General features: G+C 32.2%; 1 long non-coding RNA gene across 1 annotated transcript; it reads right to left on the bottom strand.

Moving 5' to 3' along the window:
- Positions 1 to 590: 590 nt before the first annotated feature.
- On the bottom strand, positions 591 to 5,484 carry LOC143046308 (uncharacterized). Its single transcript, XR_012969123.1, has 2 exons — positions 5,412 to 5,484; positions 591 to 1,137 (listed from the first exon to the last, which is right to left on the bottom strand). It is a non-coding gene; the product is annotated as an uncharacterized LOC143046308 (long non-coding RNA).
- Positions 5,485 to 11,426: the final 5,942 nt, after the last annotated feature.

An 11,426-nucleotide genomic window follows, 5' to 3' on the forward strand; every position in this document is an offset into this window, starting at 1 on the left:
ACAAGAAAAAAACACTCAACACTACAAAGTTAAGACAATTGGGAAACACGGATCCCCGTAGAGACATAGTTCGACTGTAGGTTATCGGTCGATAACAATTATGTTGGATTATCAGCAGCCTAACGTCTAACTTTACTTTCAACAAGCAGGCAAGCAACAACCTTGACGATCATTCAAACCTAAGTGAAAAGGCAAACCGACAAGTCAAAAAAGCAAAACGAGCAAAAAATAAAAAGAACAAACAAAATACAAATAAAGATCAGCCTAGCATGGAACGTTTCCTAGCAGAAGCCTTTAGAACTCCGTCAAACAAAACCAACGAAGAGAAAAAAACACGTACTAAACAAACAGCAAGTACTCCTACTGATGAGCTTCACAAGAGAGAAGAACCTGTGAAAAAAACAAAATCCTAAGCTCATCTTAATTAAAACTATCAATTACAAATCTTCATGTTTTTAATATTGTATATATTGTATGTATATCTTTGTTTACTTTGTATCATAAACATAGACTGTGTTTATCAAGTGAACAAAATTGTAATTTGTGAATGTGATGTCTATATTGTAGATAGCATACATTCAAAAGAGAAATATCAGAATAGATGTTTATTTAAAAATATAGTAAATACAGCACATATGAAATTATTTGTAAATGAAATATGTATAGACTATGAATTTAAAGTTGGTAAATCTGCTTGGATAAAAAAAATCGTCCCACGCACATCTAAAACAAATGAAAATTGCTTCATTGGTTGGAGCACTAAATTAATGAAATGCAGGATCACCATGGGGAAAAAAATCACATTTACTTCACATAGTCATCTAGAATTTGTTCATAGGCACACATTAATCCTTTGTCAAAAGATATTCTTCAAAACAAGTAAAAAACAGCCAGTCTTCTTTAATTATAAGAGTACAGTTTCGGTAAATGACAATCTTCAGATTTTCCTTTCTTCAAGATACGAACATATTTCTACACAGTTAATTTTGCTAAACATCAGAGAAACAGATAAAAATATCCTCCTGTTCTTGAACTTAAATATCACACACTTTTTCGGTGTGCACATATTTCAAGAATTTAGCACTTCAAGTAAAGTCATTTGGCTAACAACATTCAGTGGTACGATTAATTCCATATCTGTAAAAGAAAAGAAAAGTTGTAAATACACAAGAACCACTCGCGCTATCAAAATTACAGTATGTGATAACGTTAATGTTTACAAAATACCAGACGTTTTCGGAAAGTCAGTAATGAAACTAAAAATAGAAATTAACTTTACCTGTGCTATTTATAGGTCTAAAAATAACTTGGTGTTTATCTGGGTCACGATACATAGAACAAGTTTATATAAATTGATAGATTTAAATAAATCGTTTAAGAGATTAACAATTGAACTTCTTTAATACTATAATGAAAACAAAAAACTTTCACATTTGCTCACTTAATTGTCAAGGTTTAGCGAGAAAGGAAAAACGTTTTAGATTATTCTCTTGGTTTCAACAACAAAAATGCGACATTTTAATGGGACAAGAAACTCACTTGTCAAAAGATATGATAAAGCAAATTAACGATGAATTCCACGGCAAACATCTTCATAGCCTAGGCACAACAAATTCAAGGGGAGTGTCTTACTTTATTAATAAATCACTTGACTTTAAATTAATTAATGAATTTTGTGATAGAGAAGGGAGAATTATTATAATCAATATAGAAATTCAAGATAAGATTTTCACCTTAGTAAACTTGTATGCACCTAATGAAGTTCATGCAAGAAACCAATTTTATAAAAAAGTAAGTAAATTAATTGAAGAACACACTATTGGTGCTCTAATAGTAGGGGGAGATATGAATGATCTACTCTCAACTATAGATACAAAGAATAATAAACTACATAAAAAGTTTTAAAAGCCAGTCAATGGTTTAAAACAATTAATTAAAACACATAAATTGATAGACATTTGGAGACAATTAAATAAAGATAAAAAAACAATACACATGGAAAGGGAAAAATTCTACAAATGAAGCTAGTAGAATAGACTTTTTTATAATATGCACACAAGCACGCATAAACACTGTATCTGCCGATATCAGGCCTGCACAAATTTCATTCACAGATCACCTGGCTATTTCAATTAAATTAGACATTTATGCAAACAATCGGGGTAAAGGATATTTTAAAATGAATAATAGTATATTGACTGATACTCAGTATAATAAACTAATAAATAAGTTAATTGAAAAGTATGAGCAAAATTTTAATCTTACAAATGTCCTAAATCAGTGGGACCTGCTAAAAACTGACATAAGAGAGTCTACTATCCAATACTGTAAATCAAAAGCCAAAGAAAGGAAAAATAATATTTTAATAATAGAAAACAAACTAAATCTTTTAAATGAAAGAGTAGACAAATTACCTGATAGGAAAAATAATGAACTTTTTAATCAAATAAAAAATTTAGAAAAAGATTTAGAAGAGATTTACTCTTTTAAAGCCAAAGGAGCCCAAGTTAGATCAAGAATAAAATGGGTAGAGGAAGGGGAAAAAAAATACTAAGTACTTTTTATCCCTAGAAAAGAATAGACAGGCTAGAAAATCTATTAATAAATTAATGACCAAAACCGGTGAGGTTACTGTTGATCAAAGTGAAATATTAGATGTAAGTAAAGAGTATTATAAATCTCTGTACAAAAGTACATGTCCCGAAACTGAAATTTTAATGACATACATAGAAAATACCCCCATTGATCATTCTTTAAATCCTTGTGAAAGCAAACAAGTGGATGGTAAATTAACCTTAGAAGAGCTAACATCTTCTATTTATAATATGAAACTAAATAAGACTCCAGGCAAAGATGGCTTAACAGTTGAGTTTTATCGACAATATTGGCCAAATTTAAAGCATATTGTATTGAATGTTTCTAACACATGTTATGATAATGAAACTTTATCTGAGACCCAAAAGATTGGGATAATATCATTGATTTTCAAAAAATGACCCTTTGTCCTTAGATAATTACCGTCCAATTACTTTGTTGAATACTGATGTAAAACTTATTACATATACCTTAGCACAAAGACTAAAAAAAATCGTACCCCTAATTATACATAGGGATCAAAATGGTTACGTTAAAAATCGATATATAGGATTCAACGTACGCCAAATTCAAGATATTATAGATTATGCTGAAAACTTTAATATAGATGGAGCTATACTATTTATTGATTTTTCTAAAGCATTCGATTCACTCGAATGGGACTTCATGCTGGAAACATTAAAAAAAATTGGATTTAACAAGTCTTTTCAAAAGTGGGTCAAAACACTTTATTGTGATATAAAAGGATGTATTTTAAATAACGGGTGGATTTCTGAAACCTTCGGGATTCAACGGGGAATTCGACAAGGATGCCCTTTAAGCGCGTTACTGTTTGTTTTATCTGTTGAAATACTGGCTTGTAGAATAAGAGATAATAATGATCTGAAAGGGATACAAATAAAAATTGATAAAAAAACTCATAGCCTAAAAATCTCACAGCTAGCAGATGATACAACTCTCTTTTTAAGATCTAAAAATGAAATAAAACATGCACTTAATTTAATAGAAACTTTTGGATCTTTTTCAGGACTTAAACTCAATAGAAACAAAACAGAAGGTATATGGTTAGGCAAACTAAAACACTGCAAAGACAAATTTGAAAGTATAAATTGGAAAGATAAGGTGAAAAGTCTTGGCATTTATTTTGGCCTTAACAAAAAAGAATGTGAAACACTTAATATAGATAGACAGTTTGAAAAATCAGAAAAGATACTAAATGATTGGAAGAAAAGAAAACTGAGTATGATAGGAAAAATAACTATAATTAAAACACTAGTTATTCCCAATATAACATATGTTGCTTCATTGATAAATCTAAGCAGTGAAATTATAAGTCAATTTAAAAAAATCTTATTTAATTTTTTATGGGAGGGTGGTAGCGAGAAAGTTAAACGCTCAGTGTTAAGAAAAGATTATATTGAAGGGGGATTAAAAATGACAGATATTGATGCATACATTGAAGCTATTAAAATAAATTGGGTTAAAAGATTAACTGATGAAACTTGCGCTAACTGGAAAATCATACCTACTTTTTATCTTAGAAAGTTTGGGGAAAATAATTTAATATTTAAAATGAATCTTAATTCTCATAAGTCTCTAGAAAACCTTAAAAACTTACCTACATTTTACTTTGAAATTTTGAAATGTTGGATTAAAAATGGAGGAGGGAAGACAAAAGTACCTGATAATTATAGGGAAATAAGAAAGCAAGTTATTTGGGGAAACCAATATATAAAAACATGTGGCAAAAGTTTATATTATAGTCATTGGGTAAAGGAAAACATAATTTTTGTTAATGATGTAATTGATGATAAAGGAGAAATTTCTCATAAAATATTAGATAAACTTAAAAAGAAACAAAATTGGATCGCTGAATTAATTTCTCTTCGAAAAGCTTTACCCAAAATTTGGATCCAAAAAATAAAGAGCAATATATCAAAACATACTAAAATCAACATAACACAAGACATTAAAATGTTTTGTAATGGATTGTATTACAATCTAGACAAAATTAAGTTTAAAGAAATTTATAATATTATAATCAGGTCAAATAAAGAGCTCCCAGTTGGTTTTTGCTCATGGAAAAAACAACTTTCAGGCGAAAATGACATATATTTCATTAAGAAAAATCTATCTTTTACCTTTCTTTTTTTAAAAGATAATAGATTAAAAATGTTTAGATGGAAACTACTGCATAATATTTTAGCTATTAACCATAATCTGTATCGCTGGAAGGTAATTAATAGTGAAAACTGTGAGCTTTGTTTCAAATCTGATAGCTATAATCATTTTTTCTTTGAATGCACATGGGTAAAAAATTATTGGAAATTATTACACCAAATATTTATGGATCTTAATATTGGTCAACATGTTTTTTGTCTGAAAAATCTTGTAACAGGGTACAAAATTGAAGATGTGGAATATTATGTACTTAATCATATTATAACAATTGTTTGCTTTGAGATTTATAAATGCTTTTATTTATCAGAAAAGAGAACCAAATATGTGAATATGATGTCAGTCCTAAAAAACGAAATTGATACACAAATTTTAAATCATCCGAAAAATTCCTTTTTGAGAAAACTTCAAAGAAAAATTTTAGAAATTTGATTCTCTGTCTGTCTTGTTTACATTTGATTGACCTAGATTTTTGAGAATCACAAAAATTTCATTGAAATAAAAAGAAGGAAAATTTCTAAACAAAATTGCTCTTTAATTTTTTGTTTGAATATCAGATATATTATATTATTCAATGTTAAGTGTATTTGAATGCTAAGATACTATCTAAAAAACAATCATAATTCGATTATACTGACCTCTTGATCGATCTGATCGAAACCATGCTCTCTCACTGTCGATTAATCAAAAACTAAAAGCTAAACAAAAAACGGTCAAAATTCCGTTTTCTTTTCATTGTTTTAAGTAAAGTAATGCACACATGTTGTAGACAGCTATTACTCTGTAAATTGTAACTAACACGCAATACTATGTAGAATTATAAAAGTTTGCCAATGAAATCCCCTGGTTTTATTGGTAATTAACCATACAGGGCAGAACCTTAGTGCCATTGTTGTAACATTAAGGGGATTTGTTAACAACTATTATAGTGAAATAAAGTATCTGAAGTTGAAAAAAAAAAAAAAAGGATTATCAGCAGCCATATGTATAATCATCGCTTTTCAGAATTAGCAAATGCATTAGCCTGGACAAGCACAGATGATTATACGGTTAGTCACAATTAGTACATCGAGCATATTATTGTATATGCCTCTTGAATAAACGCGCCATGTATATCAATCATTAATAACAATATGTACAAAATCCTTAAAATCATTCATATTTTCTAAACCGACAGGAACATAATGGATAATTTCAGACTATAACATAATGCATAACGAACACTTGTGTTAACTACCAATAACTTGCCTCAAAACGTATCAAATGAGTGTAAACAATTTGGTTGGAATATAAATTCTTATCAAAGGTACCAGGCTTATATTTTTTTCTACGACAGAACAATATAAGATGAGACATTATTTGTATGCATAATGGTTCAAGTGTATTGGTATTAAGTTAGACTTTTTAAAGAATATCAGTGAAGAACATTCGTTTAAATACATTACTAGCGTTTCGTCAAAATTATATTCATAAGAGTACCAACTAAACGAAAAGGAATATGTTTAATTCTCAATATGAGAATATTTAACAGATTCAGGATCCTTTTTCAAAATTGTTCAGTGTTTTTTTTTTTTTTTTTTTGTATTGATCGAAAACATTTTGGTTACATTTAACAACAGAAACAAAATATTACGGTATGTCAATAATTTTTTTTTTACACAAGAGTGAATCATGAAAAAATAAATACAATACAAACAAAAATGAACAAAAGAAAAAAAACATGAAATTAAAATGTCAAAAAATAATAAGAACAGAAACAAAACAAATGACGAATAAAGAAACACCAAAACCCCAAAACTTCAAGTACTGGGTATTTCTATTTTCTTCAAATTGTAATGATACAAAATAACACAACACACTCATATGTGTTTCTTCTTTATTTGCATGTACATATGTGTTACACTATAGTAATACGTGTGTATTGCTTGCAAAAAAAACCCAGTTATTTGTTTTAGTATTTGTCAAAACCTTGTTATTTCTGGATTTGATTGAGACTGATTTCATAAATTTTCCAATCTCCACTGTCTTGTTATCGAGACTGTCATCAAAGTGAGAGTGTTAGCGCTATAAAACCAGGTTTAATCTACCATTTTTTACATTTGAAATGTCTGTACCAAGTCAGGAATACGACAGTTCTTGTCCATTCGTTTTTGATGCGTTTTTTATTTGATTTTGCCATGTGATTATGGACTTTCCGAATTGATTTTTCTCTAACTTCAGTATTTTTGTGATTTTACTTTTTTCTGCATTTCAAATGGATAACATTCTTAAAAAGCACCTATTTCACGTTCACATGTGTTTAATTTTGCACATACGGAGGCCTTATCAAATTCAGGAACAAATTCTTGAATTACTTCTTTTTCATTAGTTTTCTTCACCAGATACTGCAACATTAACGATTACCCATATTTAATTAAAGCGACCGTTGAATAAAATATCCGACTTTTATAAGAGTGACGAATATTTCCCTTTTTTTCTTTTTTGTTATTAATTATTTGAGTATTCGTTATTTTTTATATGCCTACTTTTTTATTCATAATTTTGATTCATCCTATTTCAATTTTTTTTTCTGAAATATAATTTCCATTTACCTTTTTAATGTAGTATTCCTTTTATGTTGTCTCTTTTAAGGTGTTATTGCTTCTCTAGCCAAATTGTGTTTTAATTTTCACGCGCGTTATAGAAATGACGTATGTTTTACGTACTCGTGTGTGATATTTTTTGTAAAATAGGATATTTGTTAATCAAATCCAATAACGACTTCAATTGCAAAATTCCGCATTTTTGACGCTGTAAAAAGGTAAAAGTCCATTTCATTTCACATTCAACCCTCAATAAGATCATGCTCACAACTGTCTTGTACGTTTGTCCATATTGTGGTAAGGTCACGTAAGCTAGACATGACGAGTAAGGACTGGGACGAGAGAACCAGAGAGGCCAACCGGAAGTGTGTGTGCGGAGTAATCATCCTCATGTGAAAGACAGTTGCAAACGAGTGCCATAGAATATATTGCAGAGACTATTAGAGACTAAGAGAGTGTGATTATACTTAAATCTATGACCTAAGCCTTGCCGATCACAGCATAATTGGTAAGTTAGCTTAAATATACATCAAATGGCGACTGCGAGCTCGGTTTAAGTGTTGTGAAAAGCTTTTCAAAGGGGAAATGCAGAAAAAAATAGTTCGTTAGCGCGACCACAGGGTATCGACAGTTTAACCGAATATAACTGTGTGGAATAAAAGATAAATGTGATTAATTATATCATTTTGCAACAACAGTGAGTAGTTTTGTGTTAATTTTGAAATTTTGAAAAAAAATTGTCACCGGAAAAAAAGTTTTCACCAAAAATCGGGCAAATTAGCCACAGTATCCTATTATTAGACGTTTTTGGAAATTTTTGTTTTTAGTCTCTTTTTTTTGGCCGTTTGTCAGAAAATTAGACATTTTTTTTAATCATATCACCGTGAGAACGGTCAAATTGGCAAAAGTTTTTTTTTTTGGATAACAACAAAACAAGTGTTCAGGGAAGAATTTATTAAATGGGAATTTGCTTTTTTTCTGAAATTTGGATACTAAAGTGATATTTTATTTTAAAGAGTAAAGGTGAAATATTATATAAGTGTATACTGTGCGCATAATAAATCCTGTGTGAATTTTTAGTGCGTTTAGTGAAAATAAAATTTATTATACAAAATGTCTTATTTAGAGCCTGACATCAGTATGGACAAAGTGAGTGTTAATTTTTGTGGTTATGATGAATTGTTGTTAATTCCGTCCGTTGGTCAAATTACCGCAGACCGTATTTGGGACTTGCGTAAACAAGGGGATATATAACCAGAAATGTTAGTGACTATCCCGTATATAAGAATGGATGTGTCCACCAATTCATTGACTACAATACTCTTTGTGATTTTAAATTTGCGGACCATGTCGAGGATGATTAGGAGGATTTTGCTGACAAGTTTTCAATCTTTTCGGGGGAGGAGCAAAATCAAGATGGTGAAGAGGAGGAGACAAAATGGCCCAATTTGCAGACAATTAGCGAAACAAGTGAGTCATTAATATCTCCAAAGGCATTTAGTTTTCAATATCCGCAAATGCAGCTGGGTCAAGAATCTCAAGAGAAGAAGATACAATTTGATCTTGTGGAAAATCCCGTGACAGCGGGCAAAGTTCTGGATAGTGTACCAAAATCTGAACAAGTGGCTCCGAGTAGCTATTCAATTCCGGTAGACAGGCATGAAATTAAACCAACATTATCATTCCGACCAAAAGCAGTAAGCACAGGCATTGCTCAGAGAAAGCGTAAAGTGGGACAGTCAGTAATGCGCCCTGTCGCACCCCACAGTTTACACCACAACTACAAACTATGTTGCCAGTTTCAGTTTCAGCAGGGAGTGATGTGTTTTCAGCACAAAATATGGCAGGAATGCCAAGCACAGTATAGAGTACTCAGAGACAAGCACCAACAGGTCCTTACTGTTACAATGCACAACCAATCATTACAGCAGCTCCAACAATGACATATTTTCAACAACCATCTGGTTATGGAATATGCAGTCAATATCCTAGCCACACATTTGCGCCAAGTACAGCGGCCAATATTTCGAGATCAGTTGTGACAAATAAGGCTTCTACTGCCCTGTTGAAATCTCTCAAGTATGATGGCATAGACAAGGGAGATGATTGGGTATCTTTTTTGGGCAAGTTTGATATGTATACAGATGTGGCAGGATTAAGTGAACAAGATAAACGGGCACATCTGTGTTGGCCAGTAACAGGAAATGCAGCAAGATTTTGCTTGGGGCGTGTGCGCCGTAATAAGGACATATCATATGCTGAATTGGTGAAATGTATAGAGAAGACATTTAATTTGAGAAAATTAACAGAGACAGTAAGAATCCAGTTCCAAAATGCACGACAATCCCCTGGCGAAGACCTACATGATTGGGCAGAGCGTCTTTTGAGTTTGGCAGACAAAGCGTTTGGAGAGTTGCCAGAAGAATTTGTCACAAGTGAGATTATCACGAAATTGTGCAATGGTACTGTGGATAAGCATGCAGGAAGTGAAGCAGCATCTTTTCGACCTAACACACTAGATGAGGCATGAATTAAGTGGCATCAATACAATGACAATGCACTGTTTGGTCAGGATTTTCGTACCCGTAATACAAGGGAGATCCAAGAGCCAAATAGTGAAAATTTTGAGGATAATGCATTCCAAGGGAATAATGTGAAGATGGATTCTCAACAGCAATTAGTCCAGAGCATCGATAAATTGACTGAGAATGTGGACCGTAATTTGAAGCACATTCAGTCAAATATTGGTGATGTTCAGAGCAGTGATGATAAAAACATCCAAAAGGAATAGACGTAGGTAATCAGGTGGATATCAGTGAGACAAGTACAGTGACTGATGGCTCCGAGAGGATATTAACAACCATGCAGTTGGGTAATTCATCTCTTTTGAGATTGAGCTTAGAGTTAGGAGATACACCGTTGGTGGCGGCTGTGGACACCGCTTCGGAAGTGACCATTATTTCAGATAAAGTTTTTGAATCACTCAAGAAGAAACCGCCAATGTTGAGAGAGACGGTATTGCATACTGCCGGCCGGGGCATGAAAATGAAGACCTTAGTAGTGGGTCCAGTGATATTAAGGATTGGTACAGAACTTTATGAAACTGATGTGTATGTGGCGCCAATAGATGATGACATGTTGTTCGGTTTGAACTTCATGGTGGCGTATGGTGAAACGGTTGACCTAGAAACGCTCTCATTCAAAATAGGAGGAGAAATGTTAGAAATGTCCCCTGGACCGAAAAGAAGTATACCTGTTTTATCCAAAGTCGTAATTGGAAAAAGGACTGTAGTTCCGCCACATTCAGTTGTACATGTGCATGCGAAGCTAGAAAACCAACTTCAAAGGTATATAATTGAACCATATGTGATGAACATTTGCCAATTTTGATTCCAAGATGTCTTTATAACCATCAGGATAAACCTAGTATTTGCGGAAATTGTTACTGAAATTGAACCATGTGTGTCAACTAATCAAATCACCGAAGTTAGTGAAGGAGGGCAGGTAGAGTTATTTCCTGAAATAAGACAGTTATTAGATAGCTCTAGTGTGAATTTATCAGAAAATGAAAAACAACAATTAAAAGCGCTATTGTCAGGATACACCGACATATTTTCAAAGGATGAATTTGACATTGGTACATTCAGAGGAGTAGAACAAAATATTGACACAGGACAAGCCCAACCAATCAAACAACGAATGCGAAGAACACCGTTACAATTTGTGGAAAACGAAAAACAACAGTTAGCAAAAATGTTAAAGTCAGGGGTGATTGAACCAAGTATGTCTGAATCGGAGTCAGCGCCAGTGTTGATCAGAAAATCAGACGGGAAGGTGCGCTCCGCGATTGATTACAGGAAACTCAACTCTGTAACGAAAAAAGATGTTTATCCGTTACCATTAATCGAGGAATGTCTGGATACACTCGCCGGAAATGAATGTTTTTCAAAGTTAGACGCTAATAGCGCGTATTGGCGGGTAAAAATGGCAAAGGAAGACCAAGCAAATACCGCCTTCATAAAAAAATATGGACTTTTGCAGTTTACGCGACTGAGGTTTGGACTTTGCAAT

The sequence above is a fragment of the Mytilus galloprovincialis genome, chromosome 9, assembly GCF_965363235.1.
Source record: "Mytilus galloprovincialis chromosome 9, xbMytGall1.hap1.1, whole genome shotgun sequence".
NCBI lineage: Eukaryota > Metazoa > Mollusca > Bivalvia > Mytilida > Mytilidae > Mytilus > Mytilus galloprovincialis.